The 12,871-nt window shown below is 39.8% G+C and overlaps 1 protein-coding gene across 2 annotated transcripts in view; it reads right to left on the reverse strand.

Annotated features, from left to right (window-relative positions):
• Positions 1-1,771: 1,771 nt before the first annotated feature.
• Positions 1,772-12,871, reverse strand: part of LOC101952839 (radial spoke head 3) — a 29,339-nt gene continuing 18,239 nt past the window's right edge. The window contains exon 9 of one of the 2 annotated variants that reach the window (XM_005291541.5): positions 1,772-3,048. The gene's annotated coding sequence lies outside the window, so the exon portion shown is untranslated. Of the gene's footprint in view, positions 3,049-10,567; positions 11,885-12,871 lie in introns of those variants that run through there. The other variant, XM_042857260.2, reaches the window with a different exon arrangement.

Consider the following 12,871-nt stretch of genomic DNA (forward strand, 5'->3'; position numbering starts at 1 on the left):
TTTACAATTACATTTTAGACCTATCATTTAAATCAACTGATTGTGTGCCATGTTAATTTTATATTGTTCTAGTTTTTTAATCAAGATGTCATAGGGTACCAAGTCAAAAGCCTTACAGAAGTCCAAGTGTATTATATCAACACTATTACCTTTATAACCAAACTTGTAATCTCATCAAATAAAGATATTAATTTGACAGGATCTATTTGCCACTAACCCACATTGGTTTGTATTAATTATATTTCCCTCCTTTAATTCTTTATTAATCAGGTTCTGTATCAGGCACTTCATTATCTTGCCAGGAGCAATGTCAGACTGACAGGGCTATAATTACCCAGGTGATTCCATTTACCCCCTTTTAAATATTGGCACACCATTAGCTTTCTTATAATCTTCTGGAACTTCCACAGTGTTCCAAGATTTATTGAAAAATCAAAAATCCTCAGCCAGCTCTTTTAAAACTCTTGGATGCAAGTTATATGGACCTGCTGATTTAAAAATGTCTGACTCTAGTAGCTACTATTTAACATCCTCCTGAGATGGAAATGGAATGAAAAGGGTGATATCATCATCATATATGACTCTATCATCTTTTTTCCCTCTTCAGGACTCCTTGTCCCAATCTATTCTTCCAACAAACCCAGGTCTGGCTGTTTTGTCCTCTGTGTTCAAATCAGGTATATTCCTCCACTATGTTGCTTGGCCCAGCAGGGAGAACAGAGTAGAGAGAGAAACTATGCTCTCAGTTCCCGTGCCTGGATCCAGCCTAGGGCTGCAATTGCAGGGAAAGTTCAGCTCAGCTCTGGGCTGTATCATGCTCTGTGATGACCAAATCTTTGGTGTTTTTAGTTGCCAAGCTGTAGCACATTTCTGAGCATGTGCAAACTGCTGTTTTTCATAGGCTTATAACTTGGCCAAATTTGGGCAGACTTTCACAGGAGCAGACTTTCACAGGAACAGTGAAAGATCCGTCCCTGACGCAAAGGCCACCCCCTGCCAAATTTCAAGTCCTTGCTTCAAAGTATGGGGATGCTAGAGCTTCTAAAATAAAAAGTTGTCAGCATTTTTAATATGGGCAAAACCATATCTATTTCAGTAGCTTCATTCTCAGAAGTAACTGAACTGTTTTGGCTGAAAATTAAAAAAAAAATGGAGCCTGAGGCAGACATGACATGTAGAATTTCAGCCTGAACAGTTCAAGTCCAGCAAAGATAGAAGCAACTGAAAACAGGGTCTTAGAATGAGAAGTGTCGAACAACCTTAGTAATTTGTGATTCTACCAGCCTAATCTACAGTATATTCATACACAAAATCTCTGTTGTGCATTAGTTAAGGTTGCCACACATCTACTATACTGACACAAACCCAAGGAAATGACAAGTTAAGTCGCCTAACAGCATACATCTTCTTCTCCACCTATCATTACCACAACTATTGTACATCATATACTACACGCAAACTGTAACTCTTTTCCCACACAGGTTTGCCAACTTTCCAGAATGCCCTTTACCATATTACTCCATCCAAATACACCAGGCTACTTCCTAACTGTCCTCTTCTGCATATTTCCAAGATTACTGGTTATTTTATGTTTGGGGCAGAGGAAAGAAAATGTAGAAGAATCTGCCTACTGCCTAATCAGTCAACTGAAGATGCATAATATAGATCATGAAGTCCAGAAAGTGTGTGGTCAATTGATCTGGGAAAATAGTGTTAAAATCCTATTCATTTAAACGTTCAGATGAATTTATTTCAGCCATAATCATGCACCTTTTGTATTAAAGTTCAATGATATTTTATTGACATGTGTTTGTGGAAAGCAAGTTTCTACATAAATGTCAGTATTCTTCCTAGAAAGGGTTAGCTTAGAACATTCTCATTCAAACAAAGAAAGCTGGCTGCCTGCCTGCCCAGACAAATTATGTTCCTCTTCTACAATACAGCCACTCAAAAGCAGAGAATCAGAAATGGATGCTATAATTTTTTTTTTTTACTTTAAATATAGCATATACAGGTATTGAGATTTTTTCATTATGTGAACTTTCATAGGATTCATTCTGTGGTTATCTTTAAACCAGTACTGTATTTAAATAGGATGGAATCTGGTTTATCTTAAACATTGGGCACTAACTGAACTATTAGCTGTTGATAACAGAACACTTATCATTCCATACTTCAGGATCAAAGAGAATGGATACTCCTGTTATATTGCACTGTGGAAGTTTTATCATAGGAGAATTTTTGCAACATATTATCATCATGATTTTTTTTCACTAATATAATCTGAAAAGTATAAATATGATTATAAGCTTGCACTGTATTCACAAATACTAATTAAGCAGAAATGTCACTGTGTCATACAACTGACCTTCTAGGAAAAATGGATGGATTGCAATTTTCTAGTAACTTTCCAAAATTATTTTCAACCCTCATTAAAGGGGAAAAAGCCAAGCACAGTTGGGTAGAGAAACATCCGAGGCTGACTTTACTGATAATTTGTTAGTTTTGCAACACCATAAACAAGCACACTCAGTCATGTTTTAAAAAAAAAATGCCATTCATTTAAACTGAAGTTGGCAATACATCTTTTTAGAGTTGAGTGAACTTGCTTTATTTTCTTCATATATACATGCATGTACACACTCCAGGATTTATTAAGTAACAGGACAAATGCAGAATGGACCAAGTATAAGATACAATATATCTGCAATGGATACTTGATTTGGATTTCTTAACAAAAAGGGTACTATAGAACTTTCTTAAGCCAATATTCCTATATTACTGCAGTGCATATAGTGAATTCATTAACTCTTTGTATAGTAATCCAAGTATGAAAAGGATTAATACTAAACACTATTTACACGTATAATCATGCAGCCATTCTTTCTTTAAGTAAATTTTATAGGAAATAAAACATAAAGACTGTTAAAAATTTGCAAAAATAAAAATCTTCAGTTTATTGCTCCCTTCTTGGAACAATTTCCTAAACAAATTGAATCTTCTTTTCACAAATGATCAAGAGCAATCTTCTTAGCTATAGTTAGCCCCCTGTAAAGATATAAAAATCACATTTAATAATAAATTATACTTTGCACTGACATATAATGTTCCACCAAAGGATCGAAAAATAATTTATACATTTTAATGAACCAAGCCTCAACATCCCCATGAAGTTAGGAAATGATACAATTTTTTAAACACAGAGAAACAGAGGCACAGAGAGAATGACTTATTCAGGGTCACTGAGGAAGGCAGTATCAAAACCAGAAATAGAAACCAGGGGAGAAATCCTGGCCCCATTGACGTCAATGGCCTGTGGTGTTCAGGAATCCCTTTGGGCCCACGGTGCTTGAAAGAAATACTCAATTCACTGACCAGTTCCACTGCCTCTGCATAACAGAACATGGGCTTCTGCAGCATCACTTCCCAAACTTCCTGTCTGTGAAGCTATGCCACTAAAAGATACAGTCCTCAAATCACATCTTCCTTTCCCAGGCAAACTTAATGATAATACTTAAATAATGTGATACAATACACAATTCCAAAATGTATAACCTACCTACTAACAAAACTTATTAACGATGTTCAATTAATCTCTGAGGTGCCTTGCACTGTTTCCTTGGACTTGTGGACATCTCCCTTGAAATATCAGTACTACTGTTGCCAGGAGATGGTAATTTGTTCTGGTAGTGTTATGTCCTGGGGTTTGTCTGTCTCAACCTGTTGTATTATCTCAACTCACTGCTTCATATCTCCCTCCCTTCTGGAAACTGGAAAAGGTGTTGCCTACTCCTCAGCATGTGTCTGTCTGGTGTGACAGCCATTAAGACTGTGGGGCAACCTCAAGTGACAGCACTGTCACTGATCTCCATCATAGATGAACACTACATCATTTTCAGGAAGTGGTGGCAGTTCCCAATTCCCAAATCAGGTTGCGTTTTTATGTTTAGCATTATCTGTCTCTTCATACTTCTGCAAGTCCCCACTTACTCAGACATCAGCTTCTACCATTACAAGCATTCAAGTTCTCAGTTTTCTGATAAACAATATTTCTGCATATGACAAACCATATTTTATTGGGGCCATCCTGCAACTTTACAGTGCTAAGTACAGATCAGAGTCTGACTCTGCAGCCTTTTTCAGTTACGACTTTATTATTTTAACATCACTTTCCACCAACCTGTTGGATTGGGGATAATGGGGACTAGTGATTACATGTCTAAACCCAAACTGTACTGTAAACTGCTTAAACCTATGCCCAGTAAGCTGTGGTCCAGTCAGACATTATTATGTCAGAAATACTATGCCTAGCAAAAAAAGATTTGACATGTACAATCACTTGTTTAGCTGTAGTATCGTCTAGTACTATGTGCTACAATAATACAGATAATAATAATCGTAATAGTAAAACAATCTCAAGGAAATTAGAGTAACAGTTTAAAATAAATACATCGTTTTTTTCCAGCCAACATAAGCATATATCTATAACTACTTTGCTCCCATGGGGCATTTTTTCCTATGCCATTAACATGGGTTCATTTGCTTGGTGTGGGACAGTTTCCTCAATGCTGCTGTTCATTTGAGGCTACTATAAAATGTCTCTAGGCTTCTCTTAGATTTTTCAATCCCTAAATGACCTTCATGTATCCTTTTTCTCTAACACCTTAGGGATCACCATCCTGGTGTCTTTAAACAAAATCCCATCTAGGACTGAGAGCTCCCCCATGAATTGGTGACAGGGGCTGGGAACATGCAGTCCTGGCCACACTGTTGAGCTGTTGCTCTGGCTATTACAGTCCACATTTTCTTTGGGACTGAATAGTATATCTTGTTTTTTTTTTTAAATCAAACTGAGATGAACAATGCCTACCTCTGGACTTTGCTCCACTGTATTTTTGTCAAATGCTCTAGAGGGTATGTCTGCAACCCCCAAATCTCTCCCGGGTTTCACAGAATCCCAGAAATGTAGGGCCGAAAGGGAACTCAAGAGGCCATCAAATCCAGCTCCTTGCACTGAGGCAGAACCAAGTAAATTAGACTCTTTATAACAGGGCTTAACATGTTTGAAGACTGTTATCAGGTGTCCCCCACCCGGGTCTTCTTTTCTCAAGACTAAACACGCTAGTTTTTTTAACCTTTCTTCATAGGTCAGTTTTTCTAATAATTTTATCATTTTTGTTGCTCTCCTCTGGACTCTCTCAAAGTTATCCACATCTTTCCTAAAGTGTGACACCCAGAATTGGACAGCGTACTCCAGCTGAGGCCTCACCAGTGCTGAGTAGAGCAGGACAGTTACTTCCCGTGTCTTACATATGACATTTCTGTTAATACACCCCAGAATAATATTAGCCTTTTTCCCAATTGCATCACATTGTTGGCTCATATTCAATTTATGATCCACTATCATCCCCAGATCCTTTTCAGCCGTAAGGCTGCTGAAGCCACTTAGCCAGTTATTCCCCATTTTATAGTTGTGCATTTGAGTTTTCCTTCCTAAGTGAAATACTTTGCACTTATCTTTACTGAATTTCATTTTCTTGAATTCAGACCAATTCTCTAATTTGTCACGGCTGTTTTGAATTCTAATCCCGTCCTCCAAAGTGCTTGCAAGCCCTCCCAACTTAATGTCATCTGCAAAGTTTATAAGCATACTCTCCATTCTATTATCTAAGTCATTAAAGAAAATATCGAATATTACCAGACCCAAGACCTCTCTAGATCTGCTCTCCTACTTTGACAGTTATGCACCCACTTTATAGTCATTTCATCTAGATCACATTTCCCTAGTTTGCTAATGAGAAAATCATGTGGAACTGTGTCAGAAGCCTTACTAAAGCCTTACTAAAAATCAAGAAATAAAACGCCTACTATTTCCCATTATTCACTAGGCCAGTAACCCTATCAAAGAAGGAAATTAGGTTACTTTGGCATGCTTTGTTCTTGACAAATCCATGCTGGCTATTATTTATAACCCTATTTTCCCATGGGTGCTTACAAACTGATGGTTTAATAATTTGTTCAGTATCTTTCCAAGTATCAAAGTTAGGCTGATAGATCTAGAATTCTCTGGGTCCTCTTTATTTCCCTTTTTAAAAGATAGGTCCTTAGCAATTTGGCCATATTTCAATTTTTTTGGAGGATTCCTTTTCAATATTCAGGTCATTAAAAAGCTTCTGATGGAGCATATTGGCATCTTACTATTCTTCTGATCTTTCCTTCGCATTGGGATAGTTTGCAGCTGTGCATGTAATATTGTCTCCTTGAGAAACTGCCAGCTCTCCTGAACTCCTTTATTTCTTAGATTTTAATTCCCATGGGAGCTTACAAACCAGTTCTCTAAGTTCATTAAAATCTGCTTTTCTGAAGTCAGTTATCCTTATTCTGCTGCTCTCATTCCTTCCTGTCCTTGGAATCATGAAATCTATGATTTCATGGTCACTTTCATCCAATCTGCCTTCCACCTTCAGATTCACAACCAATTCCTTTGTGTTGATCACTCACGATCAAATCTAAAATGGCTGTCCCCCTTGGTACTTCCTCCACTTTCTGAAACAAAAGTTGTCCTGGATTTCAAGGACTTATTGGAATTTTGTGCTTTACTGTATTACTTTTCCAACAGATGTCTGGGTATTTAAATTCCTGCATTACTACAAGATCTTGTGTTTTGGATATTTCTGTTATTTGTTCTAAAAATGCCTCATCCACCTCTTCTTTCTGATTTGGTGGTCTATAGTAAACCCCTATAATGATGTCACCCCTATGTTTCCCCCTTTTATCTTTACCCTTTCTAGTCAATTTGCAAATCATACATTTGTAATTGAAAAAATAATCTCTGTATTCTTGGGGTAGGGGAGGGTGTTTGCCAGCTCCATTCTGGCAATCGTAATAAGTGATTTATGGTTAAGTTCAACTAATGCTCCCATAAAAAAAGGACCTGAAACTTTTTACAACCAAGTACTAAAGGAAAAACCTCTTTCTTTATATGAGTATATTGACACTCCGTTTTTGTTAGCATGTATGATGCATAAGCCACTGATCTCCAGTTGACTACACTGTTGTAAGAGGACCCTTTCTGGAGGCATCAATGGATAACTTAGTTTTGTGCTTACTGTCATAATACCTCCTGACTCCTTAACTCCTCCTGTTTCTCAAACTCACTATTAAGATTTCATTCCATGTCCATTGGACATCTTTGCACAGTAGCACTTCCAGGTTGCTGGTTTGAGTAGTTATACTAGGCAAATATTTCCCAACATAGTACACCATTCCAAGGAATCTTTGTACCCTTTCCTGTTCTGTTGGGACAGATGTGTTGGTGATGGCCTCACTCAACATTACTGTGATCTACCTATACACGTTGCTGTGTTAATGTATCTTTCAGGTATGCTATTTCCATTATATGGAGTTTACATTTTTGTTTGTTTAGCGTTAGCCAGGCAGCACTGGCTCTTCCTAGAACTGCCTGGAGCCTTTGGTCATGTTCTTCTACTGTGAACATCTTGTATCTTCCAGCGATACATCTTGAGTGCTGAACACAACCCAAATGGCAGTATGCAGAAATAGTGTCTCCCAAAAGAAGTGCTGAACGTGCACAAACATGTACTCTGTTTTTCTAAGGGGACCTGCCAGAACCCCACTGACCCTTGGCTCGCTGGCCTGCTCTGAAGCTCACACTAATGCTACCTAAACTAGTTAGATCAAGCTAGCATGGATAGGCTTGCCTTTGCACATCTTGTGCTATGTAGATAAGCCCTTAGAGCAGTGGTTTTCAAACCTTTTTTCTGGCAATCCAGTTGAAGAAAATTGTTGATGCCTGTGACCCAATGGAGCTGTGGATGAGGAGTTTGAGGTGTGGGAGGGGCAGAGGGTTGAGAGTGTGGGCTGCGGGGTGAGGCTGGGGATGAGGGGTTTGGGGTGCAGGAGGGGGATCCGGGTTTGTGGGGGCTCAGGACTGGGGTGTGGGAGGGGGTCAGAGCTCTGGGCTGGGGGTGCAGGCTCTGGGGTGGGGCTGGGAATGAGGGGTTTGGGTGCAGAAAGGGGCTCCAGGTTTGGGGGGGCTCAAGGCTGGGACAGGGGATTGGGGCGCGGGCTTACTTTGGGTGGCTCCTGGTCAGCAGCACAGTGGGTGTACTAAGACAGACTTCCTGCCTCTTCTGGCACCACGGACCGCGCTGCGCCCTGGAAGCGGCCAGCAGCAGGTCCGGCTTCTAGGCGGAGGCACGCAAGTGGCTCCGTGTGGCTCTTGCCTGTGTGGCTCGGCCAATGGGAGTGTGGAGCCAGTGCATGGGGCAGGGGCAGCACGCGAAGCCCTGTGGTCCCTCTGTCTAGGAGTCAGACCTTCTACTGTCCACTTCTGGGGTGCAGCGCAGTGTCAGAATAGGGACTAGCCTGCCTTAGCCGGGCAGTACCGCCGATGGGACTTAACGGCCCGGTCAGCAGTGCTGACCAGAGCTGCTGCGACCCAGTGCTGGGTCGCAACCCACAGTTTTAAAACTACTGCTTTAGAGCAGTCAAACTTTTTTATAGGTTCGCTTTCTTTTTGTATTCTCAGGTGAAAATTTTTCTCATATGTTTTCTGCTATTGTCAGAAAAAAGACTGCCGTCTGAATGTCTTCCTTATCACTGGCACCCGTTGCTTGCAGATACAGAGTGAAGTTCTGTTTAAATTTCTTTCAATTGTTTTCCACATTTCACCAAATTTCAGCTCTGATGGAGCTTTTAGTTGCTCCATTCTGCCACTCAGGTTATTTTCTTTAATTTCTATTGACTCATGGTGTCCAGGAATCACTCTTGGCCCAACATGCTTGAAAGAGATACTCTTTATTCAGAGTCAAGTTCCAACTGTATCTGCATAACAGAACATGGAATTCTGCAGACCCCTTCCTATGTCTTCCTAGCTCTGAAGCTAAACACTTAAAGGTACAGTTCCCAATCCCTAGGTGATAAGATGACAACAATCTACCAGAAGACTAAAATGGAATACTCTATGTTGATTGTTGTCAAAGCTTAACAAACATAAAGGGGTTTTTACTGAAGTATAGACAATCTTTAAAAACTACTCAAGATTCTGCTGTCCTGGCTTTGAACTCAAATATCCAATACATCAGTGTTTTTCTCAACTACTGAGCAGTTAGTTAAGCAGCATGCATTCAAATGTGCAGTTGCTCAAACTGTGGTTGGTGGGTCCTGGAGAACTGACTGGTTGGCTCCTCCTTATTTTCAACTTCTAAATGTAATTAAAAGACAGCTAAACTACAATAAACACTTTCCAGTATGACTTTTCCATGTTAAGCAATTATCTAGTTGCCATAAGAATATTATGATTCCAAATGGGAGGGAAGATAGCATGTTCCATTGATGTTAGAAGAGCAAGTAGTCCATGAGGCAATATTTGCATGAAATAGTACTTCATACTATGAAACACTTTGAGAAGCCCTCATTTAGAATATATAATGTGAAATACTGATTTTTCCATTAGTGTTGAATTTTTAAGATCCCACTTTAAGATCTGGGCCTAACATGCTGACTACTGCACACAGTACCACAGAGAGGAGGAACAAGAGGAGAGAGTTTTGACAGGGTGGGGCTATTTTCATCAGCATAGTTAATTATTAAACTGCTTTGATGCCGGTGGAATGCAGAGGTGTTCTTTTAAGAGGCAATGTTCTACTTGGAATGTCAATATGTACCAGGAACGTGGGTCAGCAGTTGCAGGTGCTTTTTGCCATCAGTGCCTGGTATGTTTAACACTGAATGAATCAATAGGAAAGTATAGAATCATAGAACTGTAGGACTGGAAGGGACCTCGATAGGTCTTCTAGTCCAATCACCTGCATAACTAAAAAGAGAACCCAAGACAAGACTATGGCTTTAAGTCTCTGCCAGTACTATGTGGGTGAGGAGAATGAAGCAAGGCTTTTCATTGGCAGAAGCTCTCAAAGACAGACAAAGACTCTCTGAGAACTCAGGAAATGTACACAAAAGTAGTCATTACTGCATCATTTCCCAAGGTGCAGCATGCTCTCTCTCCCAGAATTCTGCCCACCAATTCTGCGCTACTCATGTGGAGTCTAGTACTATTGTTTATGCTAGACTGTAATGGTCCTTATGCAACACAAATGTAAGGTGCCAGATGCACCCTGTAATGGGCTTAACTCTCCCACATTCCCTCTGCAGTCATATTCGATTTGTCAGGTTGGAATGCAGTAATTTTGATTGAGATTTCAGTGTTAGGATTTTGTATTAGAAAAGGTACTCAGAAGATACTACCTCACACCTAAGGGGCACACTAATAAATCTGCCAAGGGTTCTCTAAGTAATCTCTGACCTATTTCGTGCCTTTAGTTAGTATAGTTCATAAACCAAAGTTAGCTAAGTCTGGGGAGGTTCTAGCAAAACTGTCACACAACTCAAAATATATGACAATCAGGAACAATGCTATGAAGGATTTTACCCTGAAATAGGCTGCAAATTACAATTGCTAAATTAATGTGCATGCAGCCTCAGCCACTCATGGAAACCGAAAAAAGAACAGAATTGATAGGAGTGTGTGTATAAGAAAAAAATGTTTACCAAGAAGTAAAGTTTATTTTAGTTTCAATGATACTACTGACATCTAATGGTAAAACATAGTAACTTTCAGCAAAGGTGTATAAGCTTTTTAAAAGATATGTATTATAAATTAAATGGCTAATACTTAATTAAATGATATGACAGCATTTACAGTTTCATAACCTTTGTTTGTGACAAACACATTAAAAGTCAAAACACAAATGTAATTTACTTTTCCTTATTATTTTAACACTGGCTAAAAAATACTTTTGTTTTCTACCTGTCTTGAAGAAAGACCAATGAAATTAGATTGCTCTCTACATAAATTATTAATTCCTATCATTTTAGCACTGTGTATCTATCAAAACCAAATGAAAATTAATATTTTGCAAGTTAGCATTTTAAAATTTGATCTTCATTTCCCTAGAGGATACTCTTAAGATGTTCTGACATACTATCCTCCAAAACAAACAGGATTAAATAGTGACAACACACCTCTTTCATAACACCAAGGCGCTGGTGTTAGGAGGGCTGGGGGTAAATCAGTTGTACTCTGGAGGTATAGTTCTTCACGTTAGTTTATTTACAATATTTACAGAATAGGCCCTGGGGGTTTCTTTAAATGAAAAAAACAAAAACACAAAAAAACCATTTCCTAACTTCCACTGGGATACTGCCTGGCCCCTCCCCAAACAGAAATACACACATGATTTCCCTTATTGAGGTAAAGAGCTGTTTTTTTCTGAGAAGCCTTTTCCCCATGCTCTACACAACCTTTCTACAACTTGCTTCCCTTTCCTTCCCTCCTATTCTCTCTTTCACTGGAAGAGGTTTTGAAAGGTCACAGGCTGCCCTTAATTAGCCTCAGGTGGCCATAATTAACCTGAGGTAACCTCTTTCAGTTCACAGAAAACAGGGCTTTAACCATTCTAAGACCGATATACCTGCCCCATTCCAGACTGTCAGGTCTGACTTTAGGGTATGTCTACACTTACAGAGTTTTTGCACTGTCAGTTTCACCGGTGATAGGGAACCAGTGAAAGTAAAGCGCTGGTTTGGGTACTCACTCAATTCCTCAGGCATCACAGAGTGTTTACACTACCAGCACTTCCATCGTGGATGAGAGCAGCACTGTAGGGCAGCTATCCCACAGTGCAGCTCTCTCAATAGGTCTTGTGGGAAGGGGGCGGGAGGTGAGCGGAAGGCATTCTGGGTCCCTGCTCAGTGCCCTGTGCTGCCCTGCTTCATGTCTCAGGAGCCCCATTACTTCCTTGTTTCTTCTGTGGCATTTTTTTTAAAACCTCCTGCTGTCTGGCTGCTTTCCCCGTCACATCTACAAACAAAGGGAAAAGGACCTTCAAATTTCCTGGGGCTTACAGGGGAGGGGTGGATGTCAATGCATCAGAGCAGTGGAGATGCTGGCCAGAGTGGTCGCTTTTGGAACTGTGGGATATCCTCCGGAGGCCAAAAGGTGTTTACACTGCTAGAACGTATCTTCACTTTCACAGCAGCGCAAAAAGAACAGCAGTAAGAGCTGTATGCCTCTCGTGAAAGTGATTTTCTTTTTGCGGTGAAACTTCTGAGTTTCACCGCAAAAAGTCATTAACAAGTGTAGACGCTCCTGCGGTTTTAGCACAAAAAAGGGACTTTTTGAACTTTAAATGGTAAGTGTAGACATAACTTTAGAAAGACAAGGTGGGTGAGGTAATATCTTTTATTGAACCAACTTCTGTTGGTGAGAGAGACAAGACACAGGTCTGATTTTATCTTGCTAGCCATGCTGAGTCTTAAAGTGAAAAATGTGGAGGGATAGAAATTTGAGGAATTTACATTCCTGTTCTGAGATTAAAAATATTAGGATAATAGTACACCTCTACCTCGATACAACGCTGTCCTCGGGAGCCAAAAAAATCTTACCGCGTTTTAGGTGAAACCGCGTTATATAGAACTTGCTTTGATCCACCGGAGTGTGCAGCCTCGCCCACCCGGAGCGCTGCTTTACCGCATTATATCTGAATTCGTGTTATATCTGGGTAGAGGTGTATACTGTATTGCGGCATGAAAACATGCAAGTTACTTTTAGCAAATTAATGTCTATTAGTGTGAAGTTAATATAGTCCCGTCCCCTCCTTCCCCCGATCACAGCCCCTTGTATGAAGTGTCAGGCAACATTACTTTTTCAATTTAAAGAACCTGCACTTGGGCTGGTTATATAGAAATGCAACCCCAATGTTGAACTGAACACTGTACAGAATTTCACTCACATCCTTCTGTAGTTTGCTAGTAGTAACCTCTCTGCATTCTTCTTTAGTCAAGTTAG

The sequence above is a fragment of the Chrysemys picta genome, unplaced genomic scaffold (genome assembly GCF_011386835.1).
Source record: "Chrysemys picta bellii isolate R12L10 unplaced genomic scaffold, ASM1138683v2 scaf5, whole genome shotgun sequence".
Classification (NCBI taxonomy): Eukaryota; Metazoa; Chordata; order Testudines; family Emydidae; genus Chrysemys; species Chrysemys picta.